General features: G+C 46.8%; 1 protein-coding gene and 1 long non-coding RNA gene across 2 annotated transcripts in view; one reads left to right on the forward strand and one right to left on the reverse strand.

Annotated features, from left to right (window-relative positions):
• Nucleotides 1-24,364, reverse strand: part of LOC145346546 (uncharacterized) — a 110,877-nt gene that overhangs the window by 82,198 nt on the left and 4,315 nt on the right. The window lies entirely within an intron of this gene.
• has2 (hyaluronan synthase 2) overlaps nucleotides 23,002-24,364 on the forward strand; it is a 33,114-nt gene continuing 31,751 nt past the window's right edge. The window contains exon 1 of the mRNA XM_080193937.1: nucleotides 23,002-23,581. The gene's annotated coding sequence lies outside the window, so the exon portion shown is untranslated. The remainder of the gene's footprint in view (nucleotides 23,582-24,364) is intronic.

A 24,364-nucleotide genomic window follows, 5' to 3' on the forward strand; every position in this document is an offset into this window, starting at 1 on the left:
ACTGATGTTTTACAAGAAACATAACACCCAATTTAGACATAGCAAACTCCCATAAACGACAGTGTGATTATGCCCAAACAAGCTGTTTCTGTGATGTTGACTGAGGAGTAATTATTAGTCTGGACACCAGGAAGAAGCACTCTGTCCTTCTTCCAAATTGAGAGGGCAGATAGGGTCTCAGTTCAATATCTCATCTGAAAGTAAGCACTGCCGACAGTGCAGCACTCCCTCCGTAGCATACTGGGGATATTTTTAAAGTTTAAAGTTTTTAAGTTTATTTATTAGTCACAAGTAAGGCTTACATTAACACTGCAATAAAGTTACTGTGAAATTCCCCTAGTTGCCACAGTCTGACATCTGTTTGGGCCAATGCACCTAAGCAGCATGCCTTTCAGAATGTGGGAGGAAACCAGAGCACCCAGAGGAAGCTCACGCAGACACAAGGAGAATGTGCAAACTCCACACAAACAGTGACCCAAGCCTGAAATCGAACCCGGGCCCCTGGCATTATGAAGCAACAGTGCTGACCACACTGTCACCATGCCACCTGATTTCAGCCTGGGGAGGGTGTGGTTTTGGTACTTATGTTCCAGAAGGGGACTTGAGCCCACAAACCTCTGGGCAAGAGTGCTCCCAATTGAGATTTGAGGACATACCTCACAGTATTTTGGAAGCAAATAGCTTCAGTTCTGAGGGGTTAGTGCCAGTTACATGTGCAGTGGACAATGGGGAACCTGTGGATGTGGTGTATCTGGATTTCCAGAAGGTATTTGACAAGGTGCCGCACCAAAGACTGCTACATAAGATAAAGGTGCAAGGTGTTGTGGGTAATGTATTAGCATGGATAGAGGACTGGTTAACTATCAGAAAGCAAAGGGTGGGCGTAAATGGGTGTTTTTATGGTTGGCGATCAGTGGCTAGTGGTGTGCCTCAGGGATCAGTGTTGGGACCGCAATTGTTTATGATTTACATAGATGATTGGAGTTGGGGATCAAGTGTAGTGTGTCAAAATTCGCAGATGGTACTAAAATGGGTGGCAGAGCAAAGTGTGCAGAGGACACTGAAAGTCTGCAAAGGGATATAAATAGTCTAAGTGAGTGGGCGAGGGTCTGGCGGATGGAGTACAATGTTGGTAAATGTGAGGTCATCCATTTTGTTAGGAATAGGAGCAAAATAGACTATTACTTAAATGGTGAAAAATTGGAATGTGCTGCTGTGCAGAGGGACCTGGGTGTCCTTGTGCAGGAATCTCAAGGAGTTGGTTTGCAGGTTCAGTAGGTAATTAAGAAGACAAATGGAATTTTGTCCTTCATTGCTAGAGGGATGGAGTTTAAAAACAGCAAGGTTATGTTGCAGCTGTATAAGATGCTGGTAAGACCACACCTGGAGTAATGTGTACAGTTTTGATCTCCTTACTTGAGAAAGGATATACTGGCACTGGAGGGGGTGCAGAGGAGATTCACTAGGTTGATTCCGGAATTGAGAGGGTTGGCTTATGAGGAGAGACTGAGTAGACTGGGGCTCATCTAGAATTCAGAATGAATGAGGGGAGATCTTACAGAAACATGTAAGATTATGAAGGGAATAGATAAGATAGAAGCAGGGAAGTTGTTTCCACTGGCAGATGAAACTAGAACTAGGGGGCATAGCCTCAAAATAAGGAGAAGCAAAGTTTGGACTGAGTTGAGGAGGAAGTTCGTCACACAAAGGGTTGTGAATCTGTGGAATTCCCTGCCCAATGAAACAGTTGAGGCTACATCATTGAATGTTTTTAAGGCAAGGATAGATACATTTTTGAACAGTAAAGGAATTAAGGTTTATGGTGAGCAGGCAGGTAAGTGGAACTGAGTCCACGAAAAGATCAGCCATGCTATGAGGAGAGGCTGAATAAACTAGGCTTGTGCTAGTTAGAGTTTAGAAGAATGAGGGGAGATCTCATTGAGATGTATAAGATGATGAATGGGATGGATAGGATAGAGGTGGAGAGACTCTTCCCGGTCAGAAAGGATAATAGGACTAGGGGGCACAGCCTCAAGATAGAGGGGGGGCGGTTTAGACCAGAGTTGAGGAGGAACTTCTTCACTCAAAGGGTGGTGAATCTCTGGAATTCTCTGCCCGTTGAAGTGGTGGAGACTACCTCGCTAAATATTTTTAAGAAGCAGGTTGATGGGTTCTTGATAAGAGAGGGGATTAAGGGTTATGGGGAGAGGGCGGGAATGTGGAACTGAGCCACGACAGATCAGCCATGATCTTATTGAATGGCGGGGCAGGCTCGAAGGGCCAGGTGGCCTATTCCTGCTCCTAGTTCTTATGTTCTTATGTTTTATGTTAGCCCTGAAGCCCCCCCTTACCAGTGGGTACCTTCATTAGAAAGTTTTGCATTACATTTGGACAAAGAATGTTCCAATGCTATGAGTGTAGTCTCCCTGTTATCCATTCATAACCTTGCTGTTGTTTCATCAGGTTCCAGGCTTTCAATTCGACATCCCTCTTCCCCTCTCACTGACTCATCCGCAAGCTCAGATATTTCAGATATGCTTCATTCTGAAGTGTTTGTGCATCATTGATTGTTTTGTAAACTTTTGAATCATATTCCCACCCAGTCTGGCTTCACTTCATTGAACCAGCATCCCGCTCTACTTAAAATATTTCTGGGATCAATTCTACCTTGTAATTATTTCCATATCAGAATGTCATGTCTATCTGTGGAGGAGGACTGTCAAATGGTGGCCTCACAGGGTTCAGTGGGTAAGTGCTCTCATCTCTGAGTCAGAAGGTTATGGTTCCAGACTGAGACTTGAGTAGAAAGTACGGGCTAAAGCTCTGAGTGCAGCAAAAGGCAAAAACAGCTGCCTCTTGGATGGTCTCCTTATTTGGAGAGCTTTCTACTTCCAAAAGCACAAAGGGCTTTGTCAGATGAAATAAGCAAAAAACTTCCTGGTCACACAAATCAATGAGAGGGGCTAAAGAACTGGGGTGGTAGGGGGAGGTGGGAGGACAGTGGAAACGAGCAGAATTATTCTACGCAGCGAGTGGTTGTGATCTGGAATGGGCAGAGCAAGCAGAATAATAGGTTTGAAAAGAGAATGGGCTAGGGGGTAGCACAGTGGTTAGCACTTCTGCCTCGCAGTTCCGGGGACCTGGGTTCGATTCCTGGCTTAGGTCACTGTCTGTGTGGAGTTTGCTCGTTCGCTCGTGTCTGCGTGGATTTCCTCCGGGTGCTCCAGTTTCCTCCTACAATCTGAAAGATGTACCGGTTAGGTTGATTGGCTATGCTAAATTGCACTTTAGTGTCCCAGAAAGCATTGGTTAGATGGATTAGTGGAGTAAGCATTTGGGGTTTCAGGGATAGGGCCTGGGTGGGATTGTGGCTGGTGCAGACACGATGGGCCGAATGGCCTCCTTCTGCGCTGTAGGACTTCAATGAGTCATAGACGGTTGAGAAGGAGAAATCGACTGGGTGAGGAGAAAGTGCAGGGGTAGCTCTCTCAGAGAGTTGGGGCTGACATGATGAGGCTGAATGGCCTCCTTCTGGGTCCTGTGATTGGAGGATTCTATGGACCATAATAAAGATGTCTGAAAGCATTAAAAATAAAGTATTGACGCATGTGTTGAGATATTAACTGGCTTCGTTTAATTGTTGACTCAGAGATGACACGGCAATAATTATCATATGACAATCTGAACAGATATGACAGACTTTTCACCTGGATTGCAAACAAATGCCAGTGTGTACAATTACTGTTTGTATACAGCCCAATGGATCACTTAAACAGAACCAATAGCCAAAGCTGTTAGTGATAATCTACAATAAACTCACAGAGAATTTTCTTCAAATGGTATGCAATTTTGATTTTGATTTGAGTTGGTTTATTATTGTCACACGTATTAGCATACAGTGAAAAGTATAGTTTCTTGTGCACCACACAGACAAAGCATACCGTTCATAGAGAAGGAAAGGAGAGAGTGCAGAATGTAGTGTTACAGGCATAGCCAGGGTGTAGAGAAAGATCAGCTTAATGCGAGGTAAGAACATTCAAAAGTTTGATGGCAGCAGAGAAGAAACTGTTCTTGAGTCTGTTGGTATGTGACCTCAGACTTTTGTATCTTTTTCCCAATGGAAGAAGATGGAAAAGAGAATATACGGGATGCATGGGGTCCTTAATAATGCTGGCTGCTTTGCTGAAGCAGTGGGAAGTGTAGACAGAGTCAATGGTTGGGAGGCTGGTTTGCATGATGGATTGGGCTACGTTCACAATCTTTTGTAGTTCCTTGTGGTCTTGGGTAGAGGAGGAGCCATACCAAGCTATGATACCTGTATTAGTATACACTGAAAAGTATTGTTTCTTGCACACTATACAGACCAAGCATAACGTTCATAGAGAAGGAAAGGAGAGAGTGCAGAATGTAGTGTTACAGTCATAGCTAGGGTGTGGAGAAAGGTCAACTAAACATGAGGTAGGAACATTCAAAAGTCTGATGGCAGGGAAGAACCCTCTGGCAGTGCAGCACTCCCTCAGCACTGACCCTCTGGCAGTGCAGCACTCCCTCAGCACTGACCCACTGACAGTGCAGCACTCCCTCAGTACTGACCCTCTGACAGTGCGACACTCCCTCAGTACTGACCCTTAGACAGTGCAGCACTCCCTCAGTACTGACCCACTGACAGTGCAGCACTCCCTCAGTACTGACCCTCTGACAGTGCGGCACTCCCTCAGCACTGACCCACTGACAGTGCAGCACTCCCTCAGTACTGACCCTCTGACAGTGCGGCACTCCCTCAGTACTGACCCTCTGACAATGCAGCACTCCCTCAGTACTGACCCTCTGACAGTGCGACACTCCCTCAGTACTGACCCACTGACAGTGCAGCACTCCCTCAGTACTGACCCTCTGACAGTGCGGCACTCCCTCAGCACTGACCCACTGACAGTGCAGCACTCCCTCAGTACTGACCCTCTGACAGTGCGGCACTCCCTCAGTACTGACCCTCTGACAATGCAGCACTCCCTCAGTACTGACCCTCTGACAGTGCGACACTCCCTCAGTACTGACCCTCTGACAGTGCAACACTCCCTCAGTACTGACCCTCTGACAGTGCAGCACTCCCTCAGTACTGACCCTCTGACAGTGCGGCACCCCCTCAGTACTGACCCTCTGACAGTGCAGCACTCCCTCAGTACTGACCCTCTGACAGTGCGGCACTCCCTCAGTACTGACCCTCTGACAGTGCGACACTCCCTCAGTACTGACCCTCTGACAGTGCAGCACTCCCTCAGTACTGACCTTCTGACAGTGCAGCACTCCCTCAGTACTGACTCTCTGACAGTGCGGCACTCCCTCAGTACTGACCCTCTGACAGTGCGACACTCCCTCAGTACTGACCCCCTGACAGTGCAGCACTCCCTCAGTACTGACCTTCTGACAGTGCAGCACTCCCTCAGTACTGACCCTCTGACAGTGCAGCACTCCCTCAGTGCTGACCCTCTGACAGTGCGACACTCCCTCAGTACTGACCCTCTGACAGAGCGGCACTCCCTCAGTACTGACCCTCTGATAGTGCAGCACCCCCTCAGTACTGACCCTCTGACAGTGCGACACTCCCTCAGTACTGACCCTCTGACAGTGCGGCACTCCCTCAGTACTGACCCTCTGACAGTGCGGCACCCCCTCAGTACTGACCCTCTGACAGTGCAGCACTCCCTCAGTACTGACCCTCTGACAGTGCGGCACTCCCTCAGTACTGACCCTCTGACAGTGCGACACTCCCTCAGTACTGACCCCCTGACAGTGCAGCACTCCCTCAGTACTGACCTTCTGACAGTGCAGCACTCCCTCAGTACTGACCCTCTGACAGGGCGGCACTCCCTCAGTACTGACCCTCTGACAGTGCGGCACTCCCTCAGTACTGACCCTCTGACAGAGCGGCACTCCCTCAGTACTGACCCTCTGACAGTGCGACACTCCCTCAGTACTGACCCTCTGACAGTGCAGCACTACCTCAGTACTGACCCTCTGACAGTGCAGCACTACCTCAGTACTGACCCTCTGACAGTGCGGCACTCCCTCAGTACTGACCCTCTGACAGTGCGGCACTCCCTCAGTACTGACCCTCTGACAGTGCGGCACTCCCTCAGTACTGACCCTCTGACAGTGCGGCACTCCCTCAGTACTGACCCTCTGACAGTGTGGCACTCCCTCAGTACTGACCCTCTGACAGTGCGGCACCCCCTCAGTACTGACCCTCTGACAGTGCGGCACTCCCTCAGTACTGACCCTCTGACAGTGCGGCACTCCCTCAGTACTGACCCTCTGACAGTGCGGCACTCCCTCAGTTCTGCAATCGGAATGTCAGCTTCAGTTCCGTGCTGAAGTCCCAGAGCGGGGCTGGAACCAACAAGCTTTTAGGAGTGATGATGAGGTTGGCTAGAGGGAAACCTGAGTGCAACCAGTTGTATGCTAAAAGTGGCTGTTTGAGTGAGTTCAAATTCATACAGTGCAGAAGGAGGCCATTCAGCCCACCAAGAGTGCCCCAAAAACAATCCCACTCAGGTCCTATCCCAGTATTTACCCTGCTAATATCCCTGACACTAAGCAGCAACTTAGCATGGCCAATCCATCAAACCTGCAAATCGTTGGAGTGTGGGAGGAAACTGGAGCATCTGGAGGAAACCCACACAGACATGGGGAGAATGTGCAAACTCCACACAGACCATGACCCGAAGCCGGAATTGAACCCCTGTCCCTGGCGCTGTGCGGCAGCTGCACTAACCAAGTGTGCCACCATGCCACCCACGTTATTGGAGACTGACTGATGGGCTGAGGGAGTCAATGCCTTCAGGAGACTAAGGGAGTTGGGTGCAATTGGCCAGAAAAACAAGAAGAAATCTGAAGAGTCACTGGTGCAGAAACTGGAACTCAGTCACAATTGGTTTTCCCAGTCAGGAGCTGATTCCTTGGGAACGCGATGCTGAATGACATTTTCCCTTCCAAACCTGTTGAGAGGTGAGAGGAGTGAAGGGTTTCTCATGGGGGTGTGAATGCAAGTCATAAAGGTGTAAAACTACAAAGAAAACATTGATGGGAATGTCTACAGGAGGAGGATGGTATTAAAAGACCTCAGAGTGTGAAGATGTCACAGTTTGACTGAAAGTTAGTCAGGAGTCAAATGCACTCAATTCCAAACCTCCAATCTGCGAGACTTCTTACTTTTAAACTGCATTAAACTTTTCTTACATACTGTGCCTAGGCTTACATTAACGCTGCAATGAAATTGCTGTGAAAATCCCCTAGTCGCCACACTCTGGTGCCTGTTCAGGTACACTGAGGGAGAATTTAGTGCCTAATCTGCACATCTTTGGACTGTGGGAGGAAATCTGAGCGTTCGTAGGAAACCCACGCAGACACGGGGACAACGTGCAAACTCACACAGACAGTGACCCAAGCTGGGAATCGAAGCTGGGTCCCTGGCGTTGTAAGGCAGCAGTGCTAATCACTGCGCCACCGTGCTGCCCCTATCTATGATGCAGTGAAATGAATCAGCAGACACCATACTGTACACTTACAGGACTCTTGTTTCTGTGGGCAGTTAGTCAATCAGGGCGTTATTTGTTATTTTGATTTAACTCAGTCACTTCCTTGGGACAGAGAATATGTTAACATCAATGATGTTCGTTTTAATGTTAAATTACACTTCAGACCCAACTGTGTGCTTACTCTGAATGGTTTTGTTAATTTCGGCAGTAGATTACATTAACACAGTTCTGCTTTTGTAAATTTTATTTTGGTTTACTCCCCCTCACGCTGCTTGTTTCAGAATCATACTTCAATACAAAATAGGGGCAGATTTTGGTCAGCTTTATCTCAACACAGGGTTGTTATATCGTCATTTATAATTAATGCTCACCAGGTGCATTAGTCTCCAGATCAAAGAACAGGACTGCGCTGGTGGGGAAAAAAATTACTGCCTCGGCCTTCAATCAGCGACAAATCAATGGTACTCACCACACAACCTGCAGAAAGTTTGTAATATCTGTGGCATGGGTTTCCCTCTTCCCCACATGTGTTTGAACCTGGCACCAGGTCAAGGGGATCTCCAGGGTTTGATTTGATTTGATTTATTATTTGTTACATGTATGAGGATACAATGAGACGTATTGGGGGCAATTCTCCCAAAAGTGCTGAACTGGTGGGAAAACTCTTCTAGATCATGACTGTTTTCTCAGTTCAACTTCACACTCGAGTCCCCGCACTCTGTGCGCTGCAGAGATCTCAGTCGTGAATATCATAAAAACCCGGCCTGTGGGGCTGCTATTCGATTCAGACTTTGACAGTTCTGGAACTCTGCCCACGTGCAGTGGCCCCAATCTGTCAGTCTCCCTGTTTGCTGGCCAGCCCAGGACACCCGCAGTGCTGTCCCCCCGACTCCCCCCAACCATGGCCTGATTGTGGCCCCCACAGCAATTCCCAGGCCAGCCCTGACACCTCCCACCCCAAAGCGCCCCAATGCCCAGGCCCCAACCCCGAGCATTGGTGATTCCCCCACACCCCGCTTACCCAGGCAGACCTGCACCACACCACCACCCCCCCTGCTGACTGCCACCCCCCCCCAAGATCGGACACTCCCCCTGGGAGGCAGAGCACCATCCCCAGGGTCGCCCCATTCGCTGGCCTCCCTCTACCCCAGACTGACTGCCATGCAGAATGGCAGCGGGACTCCCCAACCCCACTAGGCCCCACCTGCAATAGGCCCCACCCACCTTCTTGGCATTGCCTGGCACCTGATGGGCAGTGCCAAGCTTGTCCCCTGGTAATGGACAGTTTGCTCCTTGGGCAGTACCAGTGAGCATAGGCTAGCACTGCCAGGGTGCCCATGCCCAGGGGGGAATCCTCCCCCACCGCCTGACCCTGGGGTCTCCCGCTATTTCCCCGGACATGGGGAGCTACTCTAAACCCTGCTGGAACGAATTACTCCTGGTGAGCTAGGATATGCTATCAGGGCCTGTATAGAATGGATAATCACATTGAAATGATGTTTAAATTCAATTTAAAACATACTCAAATTACTTACCTCACTTCCTGCCGGACTTCTGCGCCCTCCCGGTGGCACCATTTTCATCTGGTTGGGAGCTGCACGTGTGTTGTAAATACTAGCGGGGAACCTGCAAAATGGCCAACGCGCGCATCTCCCAATCGGACCTGCCAAAAAAGTTGTGGGTTGCAATGGGAAAATCGGGCCCATTGCTCCTTGTGCACTACATAGAAAAAAATCATTCATGCAGTACATAGAAGAAAAGGAAAGGAGAAGGTACAGAATATAATGTTACAGTCATAGCTAGGGTGTAGAGAAAGATCAACGTAACACAAGGTAAGTCCATTCAAAAGTCTGGTGGCAACAGGGAAGAAGTTATTCTTGAGTCATTTGGTACGTGTCCTCAGACTGGAAGAAGCTGGGAGAGAGAATGTCCGGGGTGCGTGAGGTCCTTAATTATGTTGGCGGCTTGGCCGAGGCAGCAGGTAGTGTAGACAGAGATAATGGATGGGAGGCTGGTTTGTGTGTTGAATTGGGCTACATTCACGACCTTTTGTAGTTCCTTGCAGTCTTGGGCAAAGCAGGAGCCGTCCCAAGCTGTGATACAACCAGAAAGAATGCTTTCTATGGTACATCTGTAAAAGTTGGTGAGGGTCGTGGCGGGCATGCCAAATTTGTGCAGCAACAGTGATGGCATCAAGCACAGCCAATCACATTGAAGTATTCCCACCGACAGCTAATCAGGATGTTAGTGAGGGGTAGATTGGTGAAGGATGATTACTACTGGCAAGTTATCTGAGCTTGTGAAGGATGTTTGAAGATTGACTGTAAAAACACTGCTGAGATGCTGCAGCAACTTTGAAGAAAGGAACAAGCTTAACATTTCAGAAACAGTCCAATGGAAGGAACCTGAAACACCAGGGGAATTCTCCGGCCCAGCAGGATTCTCCAGTCCTGCCAACTGTGCACTGTCGCCCCCGGGTTCCTGGGACGACATCAATGGGAAATTAGTGGGGATTCGTGGACTAAATATGTGGGGTTACAGGGGTCGTACCTGAGTGGGATTGTTGGTAGTGTAGGCTCAATGGGCTGAATGGCCTCCTTTTGAACTATAGGGATTCTATGATGACAGTGGCAGGACCAGAGACTCCTACTGCCAGTGAACAGCACGCCACCTCCTACTGCCCAGTAACACGCTAAAGATTTTACAGTTTATTTATTAGTCACAAGTAGGCTTACATTAACATTGCAATGAAATTACTGTGAAAATCCCCTAGTTGCCACATTCCGGCTCCTGTTTGGGTACACTGAGGGAGAATTAGCGTGGCCAACTCACCCTAACCAATACATCTTTCGGTCTGTGGGAGGACACAGGAGGAAACTCACGCAGACTTAGGGAGAATGTGCAGACTCCGCACAGACAATGACCCAAGCTGGGAATCGAACCCAGGCCCTTGGCACTGTAAGGCAGTAGCACCAACCCACTTTGCCACCGCGCCTCCCAATTAAACACAGCTTCCCTGACTGGGAATCAAACCTGAGCTGCGATGGTGAAAGTGCCAAATCCTAACCACTAACCAGGGAGCACACGGCTGGGAGGCTGGAGAATTCCCCACATTAACTCTATTTCCATCTCCTTGAAATTCCACTTGATCTGCTGAGTATTTCCACCTTTTCCTGTTTTGGTTCGATCTCCAGTGTCTACTGCTTACAAAAACTGAACGGTTCGCCAAAACTCACCATCGGGCAAGGAACTTGATTCCCACATTGCAATAGAGGTGAAGGAAAGTGTTAAATTAAAAGCGGAGGAATTTAGAGTAGCTAAGAGCAGTGGGCGAGAAGAGGATTGGGAAAGGTTTAAATGTCAACAAAGATTGACAAAGAAGTTGATAAAGGAGGGTAGGAGAAGCTATGAGGCTGGGCTAGCACTTAATATAAAAAAGGATAGCAAGAGTTTTTATAAATATATAAAAAGGAAGAGGCTGGCTAGGGTGAATGTTGGTCCTTTAGAGGATGAGAAAGGGGACCTAGTGGTAGGGGATGGGGATATGGCTAAGGTCTTGAATAACTTTTTTGTTTCTGTCTTCACGGAGGAGGACGTGAATAATTTGCCGGGTGTTAGAGATGGAAAGGTGGTAGGAATGGAGGGTCTTAATGACATTACTGTTACTAGAGAGGTGGTGCTCGACAGACTGGAGGGGCTGATTGTGGACAAGTCCCCAGGACCGGATGGAATGCATCCGAGGGTTCTGAAAGAAATGGCGGAGGTTATAGTGGATGCCTTGGTGGTTATTTTCCAGACGTCGCTGGATTCCGGGGAAGTGCCGGAAGATTGGAAAACGGCTAATGTTACGCCGTTGTTTAAGAAGGGTGCCAGGCAAAAGGCGGGGAATTATAGGCCGGTTAGTTTAACGTCTGTGGTAGGTAAAATGTTAGAATCCGTCATTAAGGAGGAAATTGCGAGGCATCTTGAAGGGAATTGCTTGATAGGGCGGACGCAACACGGTTTCATTAAAGGGAAGTCGTGTCTGACAAATTTACTGGAGTTCTATGAGGATGTGTCTAGGGCAGTGGATAGAGGAGAGCCGGTGGATGTGGTCTTTCTGGATTTTCAGAAGGCGTTTGACAGGGTACCTCACAAGAGGTTATTGCAGAAGGTCAGGGGACATGGAGTTGGGGGTAGGGTGTTAGCGTGGATAGAGGATTGGTTGTCAAATAGGAGGCAGAGAGTGGGGGTCAATGGGTGCTATTCGGATTGGCGGTTGGTGACTAGTGGGGTGCCCCAGGGGTCGGTGCTGGGGCCTCAGCTATTTACCATTTATATAGATGATCTGGAGGAGGGAACCGAGTGCAGGGTGTCGAAATTTGCTGATGACACCAAGATTGGGGGAAAGGCAAATTGTGCGGAGGGTGTGGAGAGTCTGCAGAAGGATCTAGATAGGCTGGGCGAATGGGCCAGGAAATGGCAAATGGAATTTAATGTTGGCAAGTGTGAGGTGGTCCACTTTGGTAGGAAGGACTATTACTTACGTGGCGAAAAACTGCAGCAGGCGACGGTGCAGAGGGACCTCGGGGTCCTTGTGCATGAGTCGCAAAAACCCAGCTTGCAGGTGCAGCAAGTGGTCAGGAAGGCGAATGGGATGCTGGCCTTCATAGCGAGGGGGATTGAATATAAAAGTAGGGAGGTCTTGCTGCAGCTGTATAGGGCATTGGTGAGGCCGCAGCTGGAGTACTGTGTGCAGTTTTGGGCGCCGCACCTGCGCAAGGATATTTTGGCCCTGGAGGGAGTGCAGAGGAGGTTTACTAGGCTGATACCGGAGTTGAGGGGATTGAGCTATGAGGAGAGGCTGAATAAACTAGGCTTGTACTTGTTAGAGTTTAGAAGAATGAGGGGAGATCTCATTGAGACGTATAAGATGATGAATGGGATGGATAGGATAGAGGTGGAGAGACTCTTCCCGCTCAAAAAAGACAGTAGGACTAGGGGGCACAGCCTCAAGATAAAGGGGAGGCGGTTTAGAACGGAGTTGAGGAGGAACTTCTTCACTCAAAGGGTGGCGAATCTCTGGAATTCTCTGCCCGTTGAAGTGGTGGAGGCTGCCTCGCTAAATATTTTTAAGAAGCGGGTTGATGGGTTCTTGATAAGAGAGGGGATTAAGGGTTATGGGGAGAGGGCGGGAAAGTGGAACTGAGCCACAACAGATCAGCCATGATCTTATTGAATGGCGGGGCAGGCTCGAAGGGCTAGATGGCCTACTCCTGCTCCTATTTCTTATGTTCTTATGTTCTTAATAGCAATACTCTTCAGAAGTAGTTTGTCGGTTGACAGGGATCTGCTGAGGGGTTATGAAAGATGTGGTGTAAATTCAAAACATTTTCTTTTGCAAGATGGTGCGGGGGGTGGGGGCAAAGTGGGGATGGGGGGGTCGTGGGAGGGAGACCTGTGCTGCAGTGGAGAGCCAACATCTTCAGGAGCGGAGCAGGAAGTAGGTGGAGGAAGGAGCAAGATGAAAGAAAAGGGTGTTTGCATTGTTGGAGCAGAGCTGCTGACTCCCCAGTGAGTCAGAACTTTGAGACTGGGTGGTGGTAGTAATGGGAAAAGAAACTTTGGAAGCGTAGATCGAGCACACCAAGGGGGATAACGTTTGGTTAACGAAATCAGAATGACCAATCAGCCCAGCCTCTTTCTTCCAAAGAATCTATTCCCGCACCGTCACTACGATAAACAGTCTGACTAATGATTGCAGATTTGGCTCTACCCAAAGCCCATTGCAGCTATTAATCATACTTCCACATGAATAAGTGTTTCCCGCATCAGTTCCCAGCTTGCCTCTTACAATTCCTCGATTTAGAAGTTGGTTATTTCATCATAGAATCCTTACAGTGCTGAAGGAGGCTGTTCAGCCTATCAAGTTTGTACCGACCACAATCCCATCCAGGCCCTATTCCCGTAACCCCACACATTTACCCTGCTAATCCCCTGACATTAAGGGGCAATTTAGCATGGCTAATCCACCAAACCTGCACACCTTTGGAGTGTGTGAGGAAACCGGAGCACCCGGAGGAAACCCACGCAGATGCAGGGAAAATGTGCAAACTCCACACAGACAGTGATCTGAGGCCAGAATTGAACCTGGACCTCTGGCGCTGTGAGACGGCAGTGCTAACTATTGTGCCACTGTGCCACCACCTTGTAACATTCCATTGAATGATCTTTCGATTCCACGTAAGGGCCTATGTTTTGAGCGTCTGTTTTTTTGTGGCAAATTGCCAACGTCCAACATAGAATCCCAGAATGATCGAGCCACAGGTAAAAGAAAATTACTGCGGATGCTGGAATCTGAAACCAAAAGAGAAAATGCTGGAAAATCTCAGCAGGTCTGGCAGCATCTGTAAGGGGAGAAAAAAGCTGACATTTCATGATGGAACCATAGAATGGTTATGCACTGAAGGAGGCCATTTGTCCCCTGGTGTCCATGTCAGCTCTTTCCCAGAGCAATGCTGCAAATTCCTCCCTCCCCCTAGCCCTGATTATATCTTTCTCTTCAGGTATTTTTCCAGTTCCTTTTTGAAATTCATGGCTGGTTCTGCCTCCACCACATCCCATATCCTAAACCATGCACTGTGTTTTCAAAGAAAGTTTTACCCATTGTCATTCACTTTAACTCTTGGCTGTGAAAAAGTAGATTATATTTAATTTGATTTCTTACTGTCAAATGTATTGGGATACAGTGAAAAATATTATTTCTTGTGCATTATACAGACACAGCATACTGTTCATTGGGGAGAAGAAAAGGAGAGAGTGCAGAATGTAGTGTTGCAGTCATAGCTAGGGTATAGAGAAAGATCAACTTAGTGCAACTAAAAGAGAAACTGCTGGAAAATCTCAGCAGGTCTGGCAGCATCTGTAAGGAGAGAAAAGAGCTGACGTTTTGAGTCCAGATGACTCTGTCAAAGCTTTGTGGACTCAAAACGTCAGCTCTTTTCTCTCCTTACAGATGGTGCCAGACCTGCTGAGGTTCTCCAGTATTTTCTCTTTTGGTTTCAGTTTCCAGCATCTGCAGTAATTTGCTTTTCTCAACAAAATGCAAGGTAGGTCCACTGAAAATTTTGACAGCAGCAGGGAAGAAGCTGTTCTTGAGTCGGTTGGTACGCATCTTTTTCCTGACCGAAGGTGGTGGAAGAGAAAATGTCTGGGGTGCGTCGGGTCCTTAATTATGCTGGCTGCTTTTCCGTGGCAGCAGAAAGTGTTGACTGAGTCAATGGATGGGAGGCTGGTTTGTGTGATGGATTGTGTTACATTCACAACCCTTTGTAGTTTCTTGCAGTCTTGGGCAGAGCAGGAGCCATACCAAGCTGTGATACAGCCAGAAAGAATGCTTTCTATGGTGCATCTGTAAAAGCTGGTGAGAGTCGTAGTTGACATGCCAAATTTCCTTAGCCTTCTGAGAATGTAGAGGCGTTGGTGGGCTTTCTTAACTATATTGTTAGTATGGGGGGACCAGGAAAGGTTGTTGGTGATCTGGACACCCAAAAACCTGAAGCTCTTGACACTTTCTACTTCGTCCCCATTTATATAGACAAGGGCATGTTCTCCTTTACGCTTCCTGAAGATCACAGACCAGTTACATTCTGTTAGAAAGGTACGTACTCCGAAAACAGTGGTCAAATCGAAAAAGGAAGATTTGCATTGCTATGACACCTTTCACAACTTTAGGTGCCTTACAATTACCGAAGAGTGTTTGAAGTATAGCCACTGTAGTTAAACAGCCACCAATTTACAACACCGCACTCCCTGACAAACACAATGTGATAATGGTCAGATTATTTGTCCGAGGCAAAAATACTTCTCAGGACATTCGGATAGATCACCTGACTTTTCTTTGAATGGTATCACAGGATCTTTTCATAGAATCATAGAATCCCTACAGTGTAGAAGCAGGCCATTCAGCCAAAGGAGTCTGTACTGGCTCTCCAACAGAGCAACCCTCCCAGTTTCTATCACTGTAACGCCACACATTTACCCTGTTAATCCCCTTAACCTGCACATCTTGGGACACAAAGGGGCAATTTAGCATGGCTAATCCACCTAACCTGCATATCTTTGGACATGAAGGGGCAATTTAGCATGGCTAATCCATCTAACCTGCATATCTTTGGACACGAAGGGGCAATTTAGCATGGCCAATCCACCTAACCTGCACATTTTAGGACACTAAGGGGCAATTTAGCATGGCCAATCCACCTAACCTGCACATTTTAGGACACTAAGGGGTAATTTAGCATGGCCAATCCACCTAACCTGCACATTTTTGGACACGAAGGGGCAATTTAGCATGGCCATTCCACCTAATCTGCACATCTTGGGACACGAAGGGACAACTTAGCATGGCCAATCCATCTAACCTGCATATCTCTGGATGGTGGGAGGAAACTGGAGCACCCAAAGGAAACACAGGCATGGGAGGAATATGAAAATTCCATACAGTCAGTCACCCAAGGCCATAATTGAATCTGGGTCCCTGGCGCTGTGAGGCAGCAGTGCTGACTACTGTGCCACCATGTCACCAGTTAACTGGCATCTCACCTGAGAGTCTGCACATGTGACAATGCAGCACTCCTTCAATATTGCTCTGGAGTGTCAGCCTAGATTAATTGCTGGAGTGCCAGCCTAGATTAATTCAGGCATGGGGACTAGGAAGCTGTAAGCAATTGTCCCAGAGGTATTAGTCCATGGAGTCACAGCTCAGAAATCAATAAGGCCATGTCAGCTCCCTGCTGGAGCTATTTAGCCAGTCGCACTCCACCCTTCCCCAGAGCCCTGCAATTTTTTCCCTTCTGTTATTCATCCGCACTGGGCAGAGTGGGGTGTGATGGTGCTCACTAATGCTTGTGGATGAAATTATGATGAAGGATTTGAAGATTGCTGTTCCCTTCAGAGGAGCATAAGGAACTGGGGAACTCAAAAGTTCTATCAAAAGTTTGAGAGATCCGTGGATAGGTTTATGGACGAAAAGGGATTGGTTTAGATTAGTGGGTCATTGTTTTTTAACTGGTCGGCGCAACATCATGGGCCGAAGGGCCTGTTCTGCGCTGTAATGTTCTATGTTCTATGTTCTATCACCATGACAGCAGTAACACACAATTCACCCTTTCCCAAAGAACTGTGTTCTCAAAAGCAGTGTTATCCACTGTAAATGTCCACTTTAGAAGATCCGGCCAATGTAATTTGCCCCCACATTTAAACACACGGCAGAAGTGCCTCGTATTATAGAATGACAAAGAGGATTACAGTACAAAAGGTGGCCATTCAGCCCATTGAGGCCATGTCAGCTTCCTGCTAGAGCAATTTAGCCAGTTGTACTCCACCCTTTCCCTAGAGCCCTGCAATTTTTTTCCTTTCTGTTATTCATCAAACCCACTGAACAAAATACTTCTTTCTTCATGTCACATTTGGTTGATTTACTAATCACCTCAAATTTGTCTCATCTGGTTCTCCATCCTTCTGCCAAGGGCTTTTGAATGAAGTTTTAAAGATTCACTGTTTGAGCAGCAATTTATGAATATTTCTTTCTATTTATTAGTGTCACAAGTAGGCTTACATTAACATTGCAATGAAGTTACTGTGAAAATCCCCCACTCTGGCATCTGTTTGTGTACACTGAGGGAGAATTTAGCATGGCTAATGCACCTAACCAGCACGTCTTCCAGACTGTGGGAAAAACCCAGACCATCCGTAGGAAACCCATGCAGACATGGGGAGAACACGCAGACTTTGCACGGACAGTGACCCAAGCCGGGAATCGAATCCGGGTCCCTGGCGCTGTGATGCAGCAGTGCTAACCACTGTACCACGTGCTGCCTATATTCCCCGCCTGCTGCCCCGCCTTTCAATGTGATAAACTAGCTAAACAGGATTCCATGCAACTGTATATGTGTGTGTGTGTGTGTGTGTGTGTGTGTGTGTGTGTGTGTGTGTTTTTCAAAGAAAAGGTTAGTGCATGTCAGACACTCTTTAAAGACAGAGGCATCCCAGTGCCCAGCCAGCAGTGGGAGAGCTACCAAACACAGCTCCAATTATACAAGAAGCATCCTTTGAAAAAATGGTTAGCGCACTCCAGGAAACCCTGTTAAACGCTCGGCATTTCCTTTTCACTATTAAACTCTAAACTATTACTTCTGTTGTGAGAAGAACCTTCTCCTTGAACCAGAGCCACTTCTGAACAAATTATAGAACATAGAATATAGAACATTCCAGCACAGTACAGGTCTTTCAGCTTTTGATGTTGTGCCACTCTGTGTCCGAATCCAAGATCAAGCTATCCCACTTCCTATCATTTTGGTATGCTCCATGTGCCTATCCAATAACCGCTTGAAAGTTCCTGAAGTGTCCGACTCCACTATCACAGCAGGCAGTGCATTCCACACCCCAACCACTCTCTGAGTGAAGAATCTACCTCGGACATCCCTGCTATATCTCCCACCATGAACCTTATAGTTATGCCCCCTGGTAACAACTGCATCCACCCGAGGAAATAATCTCTGCAAGTCCACTCTATCCCCCTCATCATCTTATAAACCTCTATTAAGTCGTCTCTCATCTCCTCCACTCTAAAGAGAAAAGCCCCAGCTCCCTCAACCTTTCCTCATAAGACCTACCTTCCAAACCAGGCAGCATCCTGGTAAATCTCCTCTGTGCTCTTTCCAATGCTTCCACATCCTTCTTATAGTGAGGTGATCAGAACTGAACACAATATTCCAAGTGTGGTCTCGCTAAGGTCCTGCATAGTTGCAGCATAACCCCCGGCTCTTAAACTCTAACCCCCTGTTAATATACGCTAACACACTATAAGCCTTCTTCACGGCTCTATCCATTATATTCAATTTTTGTGAGCATTTGTCCAGTGAAACAGGAATCACAGTAAGAAGTCTCACAACACTAGGTTAAAGTCCAACACGTTTATTTGGTAGCAAACGCCACTAGTTTTCGGGGTTTGCCCCTTTGTCACTCACCAGACGTAGTGGCAAACCCTGAAAGCTAGTGGCGTTTGCTACCAAATAAACCTGTTGGACTTTAACCTGGTGTTGTGAGACTTCTTATTGTGTTTATCCCAGTCCAATGCTGGCATCTCCACAATCATGACTACCATTAACAGGAATCAGGCAGCATTTCTCCAAAACACTGAACAATATCTGAGAATTCCACCTACATTATAAACCGTGTCACCAAATAAATGTGATCCATAGTTATTATAGCCAATGCACTTTTATAGGCTTGTACATTTTACAAAAGACATGTTTTTACATTGTAAAATTGTTTTTAATTTATTTAGAAATGTCTGAGCTCCAGCAGAATAAATGCTTTGTAAGCCTCATCGCTGATATAGTTTAAACTCCAAGTGGATTACTTTTAAAGCTTTAACTTCTTTGTCGGATTTAGGCAAAATACTCTTGTGAAACATGACTTTGAAAATTCTGATCAGATGTTAGCAACACATGGACTGTCACAAGGAGCCATGAGTTTTGCCAGAATTATGTCCTCAGTGCATCTATTCTGAGGGACTGGGAAGGGAATATGCACCTCCTGGTAAGGGGTGCCACGGTGGCACGGTGATTAGCACTGCTGCCTCACAGCGTCAGGGACACAGGTTAGATTCCCAGCTTGGGTGGCTGTCTGTATGCTGTTTGCATGTTCCCCCTGTGTCTGCATGGGTTTCTTTAATACCATGGAAGTGAAAGTCCCATCACCAAGTTACTTTATTTACACCATACATCTGTACACAGCCAGCCCTCCAGTTGCTCCCTGCTGAATGCAGGCTGAGAGTCTGACACATATGCTTTAAAGCATGAGCATGAGGCTCCCTGATTTAACCATCAATTAGGACTCATCAGACAGTTCATACTCTAGCAAGCCAAACTCATTAGCCTGGCTGAAGTCATCACAGTTTCCTCCAGGTTCCTCCCAACTCCAAAGATTATAGAATCATAAAATCCTACAGTATAGGAGGAGGCCATTTGGCCCATCGACACTGCACCGACCTCAATTCAACCCAGGCCCTACCTCCATAACCCCATGTATTTACCCTAGCTAGTTTCCCAACACTAAGGGGCAATTTAGCATGGCCCAATGCACCTATCCTGCACATCTTTGGACTGTGGAAGGAAACCGGAGCACCCGGAGGAAACCCACACAGACACTGGGAGAATATGCAAACTCTGCACAGTCACCCAAGCTGGGAATCTAACCCAGGTCACTGGCGCCGTGAGGCAGCATTGCTAACCACTGTGCCACTGTACCACCTCAAATATGTGTAGGTTAGGGGGATTGGTAATGTTAAATTGCCTTTAGTGTCTCAAGATGTGTAGGTTAGGAAAGGGGGGGGATTAGCAGGGTAAATTTCGGGGTTTAAGGGGATAGGGCTGAACTGCTGTTTCGGAAAGTCAGTGAGACTTGAAGGGCCAAGTGACCTCCTTCTGCACTGCAGAGATTTGATGATTCTATGAATCCTGACAACTTTACCCTCCCCACAGCTCTCAGACAGAGGAATCACAAACCTCTGTCTGCTCACATTTAACCCCAGGACATCTGCTAGTTAATGCACTCCATAACGGTACAAGAGCTGTGTGGTGGGGGGGAAAGCAAGTTTCCATTGGTTGGCAGAATCCAGAACTTGGACACAAAACAATTGTTGATAAATCCAAAAGGGAAAAATTTTGTTACCCAGAGAGTGGGTAGACTGTGGCACTCACTGCCACTACGGTTATAGTGAATAGCATTGATACATTAAGGGGAATCTGGGCAAACAATAGCAAGAGAAAGGAATTGAAAGATATCCTGATAGACCAAGATGAAAGGGGTGAGAGGAGGCTTGTGTGTGAAGTATACATACCAGCACAGACTAATCGGGCTATTTCTGCAGCTGTAAAATTCTATTCAATTTTACCAGAGCTTTCAAACAAGCACGAAGACCCAGCTTGGTTGGTGGTGAGAAAGGCCTTCCCCATCAGATTCTTTCCAGAGTTCCACCCCATGGCACATTCCAAAGCCCAGGACTACAAGCTGAAGGACGCACTAAAGCTTGTGACAGCAGCCACAGGTACACAATCAGGGAAGATTGCTGTCTAACACCTTTCAACCACAGTGAACTGAGGAAGGGGAATTGTACAGAGCTCCCTCAGGCTGTGAGACTCACATTGAATATATAGTCAATATTACAAAGAATCATAGCATCCTTGCCGTGCAAAAGGAGACCATTCATCCCATCAGGTATGCACCGGCCTACCTTTTTATTTCTTACCCAGACCCTATCCTTGTAACCCCACATATTTATCTTACTAATCCACCTAACCTACACATCTTTGGACACGAAGGGGCAACTTAACATGACCAATCCACCTAACTTACACACCTTTGAACATTAAGGGGCAATTTAGCATGGTCAATCCCCCTAACCTGCACATCTTTGATCACTAAGGGGCAATTTAGCATGTCCAATTCACCTAACCTACACATCTTTGGCTACTAAGGGGCAAATTAGCATGGATAATCCTCCTAACCTGCACATTTTTGGACACTAAAGGGCAATTTAGCATGGCTAATCCACCTAACCTACAAATTTTTGGAGTGTGGGAGGAAACCAGTGCACCCAGAGGAAACCCACGCAGACACAGTGAGAATTTGCAAACTCCACACAGACAGTGACCCGAGACTGGAATTCAACCCGGGTCCCTGGCGCTGTGAGGCAGCAGTGCTAACCACTGTGCCACCTGTAAATATAATGTATCACTATTACATTGAAGCATCTCAGAGAGAAACTTGATCAATGCATACAACACTTAAATACCTTTGTACCATCTGTAATAGCCATTTTGAAATGTCTGTTAATGTTTCTCTGCCTGTATTGAAGCAGCTCAGAGTGTTACATGGGGCAAGATTTTCCAGCCGTGCTCACCCCGAGACCGGAAAATCCTGCCCGAGGTTAATGAAACTTTGCACCTTCTGTGTCCCGTGCGCTAAGATTCCCGTGGCGGGTGGCATGAGAAAATTCCACTTGTCACGTATGTAAAACCAGCCTCCCATCCATTGACTCCATCTACACTTCCTGCTAGCTCGGAAAAGCAGGACACACTCACCCCGGACATTCTCTCTTCCACCTTCTTCCATGGGGAAAAAGATACATAAGTCTGAGGTCAGGTACCAACCAACTCAAGAACAGCTTCTCCCCTGCTGCCATCAGACTTTTGAATGGACTTACCTTGCATTAAGTTGATTTTTCTCTACACCTAATTCTGACTCTAAGGCTACATTCTGCACTCTCTCCTTTCCTTCTCTATGAACGGTATGTTTTGCATAGCGCACAAGAAACAACATTTTTCACTATATCCCAATAAATGTGACAATAATAAATCAAATTAAACTGAGAACTTGGAACATTATTGCACTCTGTGTGGTGGCCACTTTGAAATGTTTGTCATCTTTTTTCAGATATTTTACCAACAAAGTATATTTTTGCAGAAACGAAATTCTGTTTCATTCACCTCGGGACTGGCATTAAAGCGTTAATTCGATCATCACTTTCTGCTGGAGAGGGGTTTCTTACACTGTGCCTCCTATGGCTCAGTGGCCGCCAGCGGCGCCCTCTGTTGATAATTACAGATGTTACAGGGCAGACTGAAAATCCTTTAGTGAATGATTCTGCGGGATACCTTCATTCTGAATTAATTCCCATTGTCTATTTAGAGTCCAGTTCTCTTAATCACGCCCAGAGCAGCCAATGGACAACTTTATTATATAAAACAAAAAGTGGCAAAACGATAGGAGCCGTTGCATGAATAGTGAGAAGTCTTTGCCCGGCTATGGGGAGAAAGTGAGGGAAGTGAGATTTAATTGGGACACCTCTTTGGAGGGGCTAGTACATGAAGGGTCTCCCTCCCTCCTGAAAGATTCAATACACGTTTTATGTGTGTGTGTGAGAGAGAGAGGTACACAGTCAAATCCACACAGCCAGGAACCCCAGCAAAGGATGGGAAAGAACAGAGAGAGAGGCCCTTCAGCCCCTCTTGTATAGACCAGCTCTTTGGAAGAGCCACACAAGTACTTTAAATAGAACGGTTAGACATTTGGGTCCAGAAATCAGAGATTACGTTAACCAGGGGAGAGATGGAGTGGTGAGATGTAATGGCTCCAGTGTGTGTGTGTGAGAGAGAGAGTGCTCAATGAATGTCTGCAGGGTATGCCAAGATTTGGGGCTCCTTTCCTCTATGTGAGGATAAGTGAATGAGCCCAGTTAGCCTTCCAGGGAGCTCTGAACCAAGTGGGCGGGTTTAGACATCCCACCGCTGCCCCCCACCCACCACCCTCCTCCTCCCCTCCTCAAACCCCATCGATTCATTATCAAGGGAAAAAAAGGTTAGGCTTGTTATAAAAGTCCGCGACACTTCCTCTGGGCTGCACTTAGAAGAGTTAGAAAAAATCAGCACAGGAGTAGCAGAAACGACCCAAAAAAAAGGTTTGGCGTGTGCGAGGGTTAGTGTAAGGGAACTTGCAGTAACTTCGACCTGGGGGCTGCTTTTAATCCTGTACGTGTAGGAATTTAAAATAGTGACTATTATTTTTTGTGAGTGAAGCATCTCTTTAAAAAATATATTTAATTATTTATTCGTGATCAGAGAGGTGTTATGGAATTACTTCTAACTCTGAAATAACAGCCGGGGAAAGTTTTTTAACTGCTATTGGATCTGAAGATTTGACTTGAAGAGTTTTTTTTAACGAGTGTGCAGTTATTTTGTGTGTGTGTGTGTTTTTGGGATCTGGCTGCTTCATTTCTGCACAAACTCCGGGGTCGGTTTTGAAATTTGTAGAGGAGTTTTTCTCTCTCTCTGATGCAAGTACACTACATCATGAAAGCACTGACTTTAAACTCCTGAAGACTTGAAGCTTGAGAGAGATCAGACTTTAGACCACACACACACGGGGTCCAACTGAACCTAAAATACAGCAGAAAAAGAACAGGGGCAACTCCAATCTCTCAGATCAAAGGACGTTACAAGGTAAGTCAAAATCTTTTTTCTTTATTAACACGTTACACCAGATGAATTTTCCTTAAAACTTTTAATTGCAAACAGGAAGGCAGGGTGAGTTCATTGTAAAAATTGTAATTCCCAGTTATGAGTTGGAAAGATCCGGATCCAGATAAATAAAGCATTACAGGGATCTTGTGAAACCTCGGTTTAAATAAAGATTTTGGATTCACTTGTAGACGGTGAGCTGTTAAGTTTACAGAGTGTTCTCTCACAAGGGAGTCTCGATGCTAACCTTTCTTCTCCCCTCCCCCCAAAAAAATTCTGAAATACAAAGAGGGCAAAATGTGTATCTTAGATGAGAAATAAAGAAAGAATGGGTTTGAGCCCAGCACCCTGGTCCAAGTGTGCTGTTTAAACATGCGAGATCTGAGGGAGGGGGAATGTGGGGCCGGGGGTCATATTACCCAGGTACAGCATTGCCCTGCTGAGGGAAACTCAAATAATGATTTCCCTCTCGCCCCCTCCCCCTTATCAAACCGGTTATTTAACTTGCTGATGCTTTAATGTGAAATAAAGCAGACATTTCAAACACCAAAATGTTATACTCAGAATGCTTGATAAAGGTAACCTTTTGAGTTGAGATTTGTTTGAGATTTTTGGGGGGGATGAGGGACAGGAGAAGAGGGGTTCAGAAATATTTTAATGATAAAATGCATGTTGCATTTGGAAAGTTGCTGCCTGGTTGAGGTGGGGAGAGGGGGGTTGGAACAGAATGCAGTGTTGGGGAAGCAGAGAGACAGTGCTGGTTAC

Source organism: Carcharhinus amblyrhynchos, chromosome 8, assembly GCF_965287045.1.
Source record: "Carcharhinus amblyrhynchos chromosome 8, sCarAmb.v2.hapA, whole genome shotgun sequence".
Classification (NCBI taxonomy): Eukaryota; Metazoa; Chordata; class Chondrichthyes; order Carcharhiniformes; family Carcharhinidae; genus Carcharhinus; species Carcharhinus amblyrhynchos.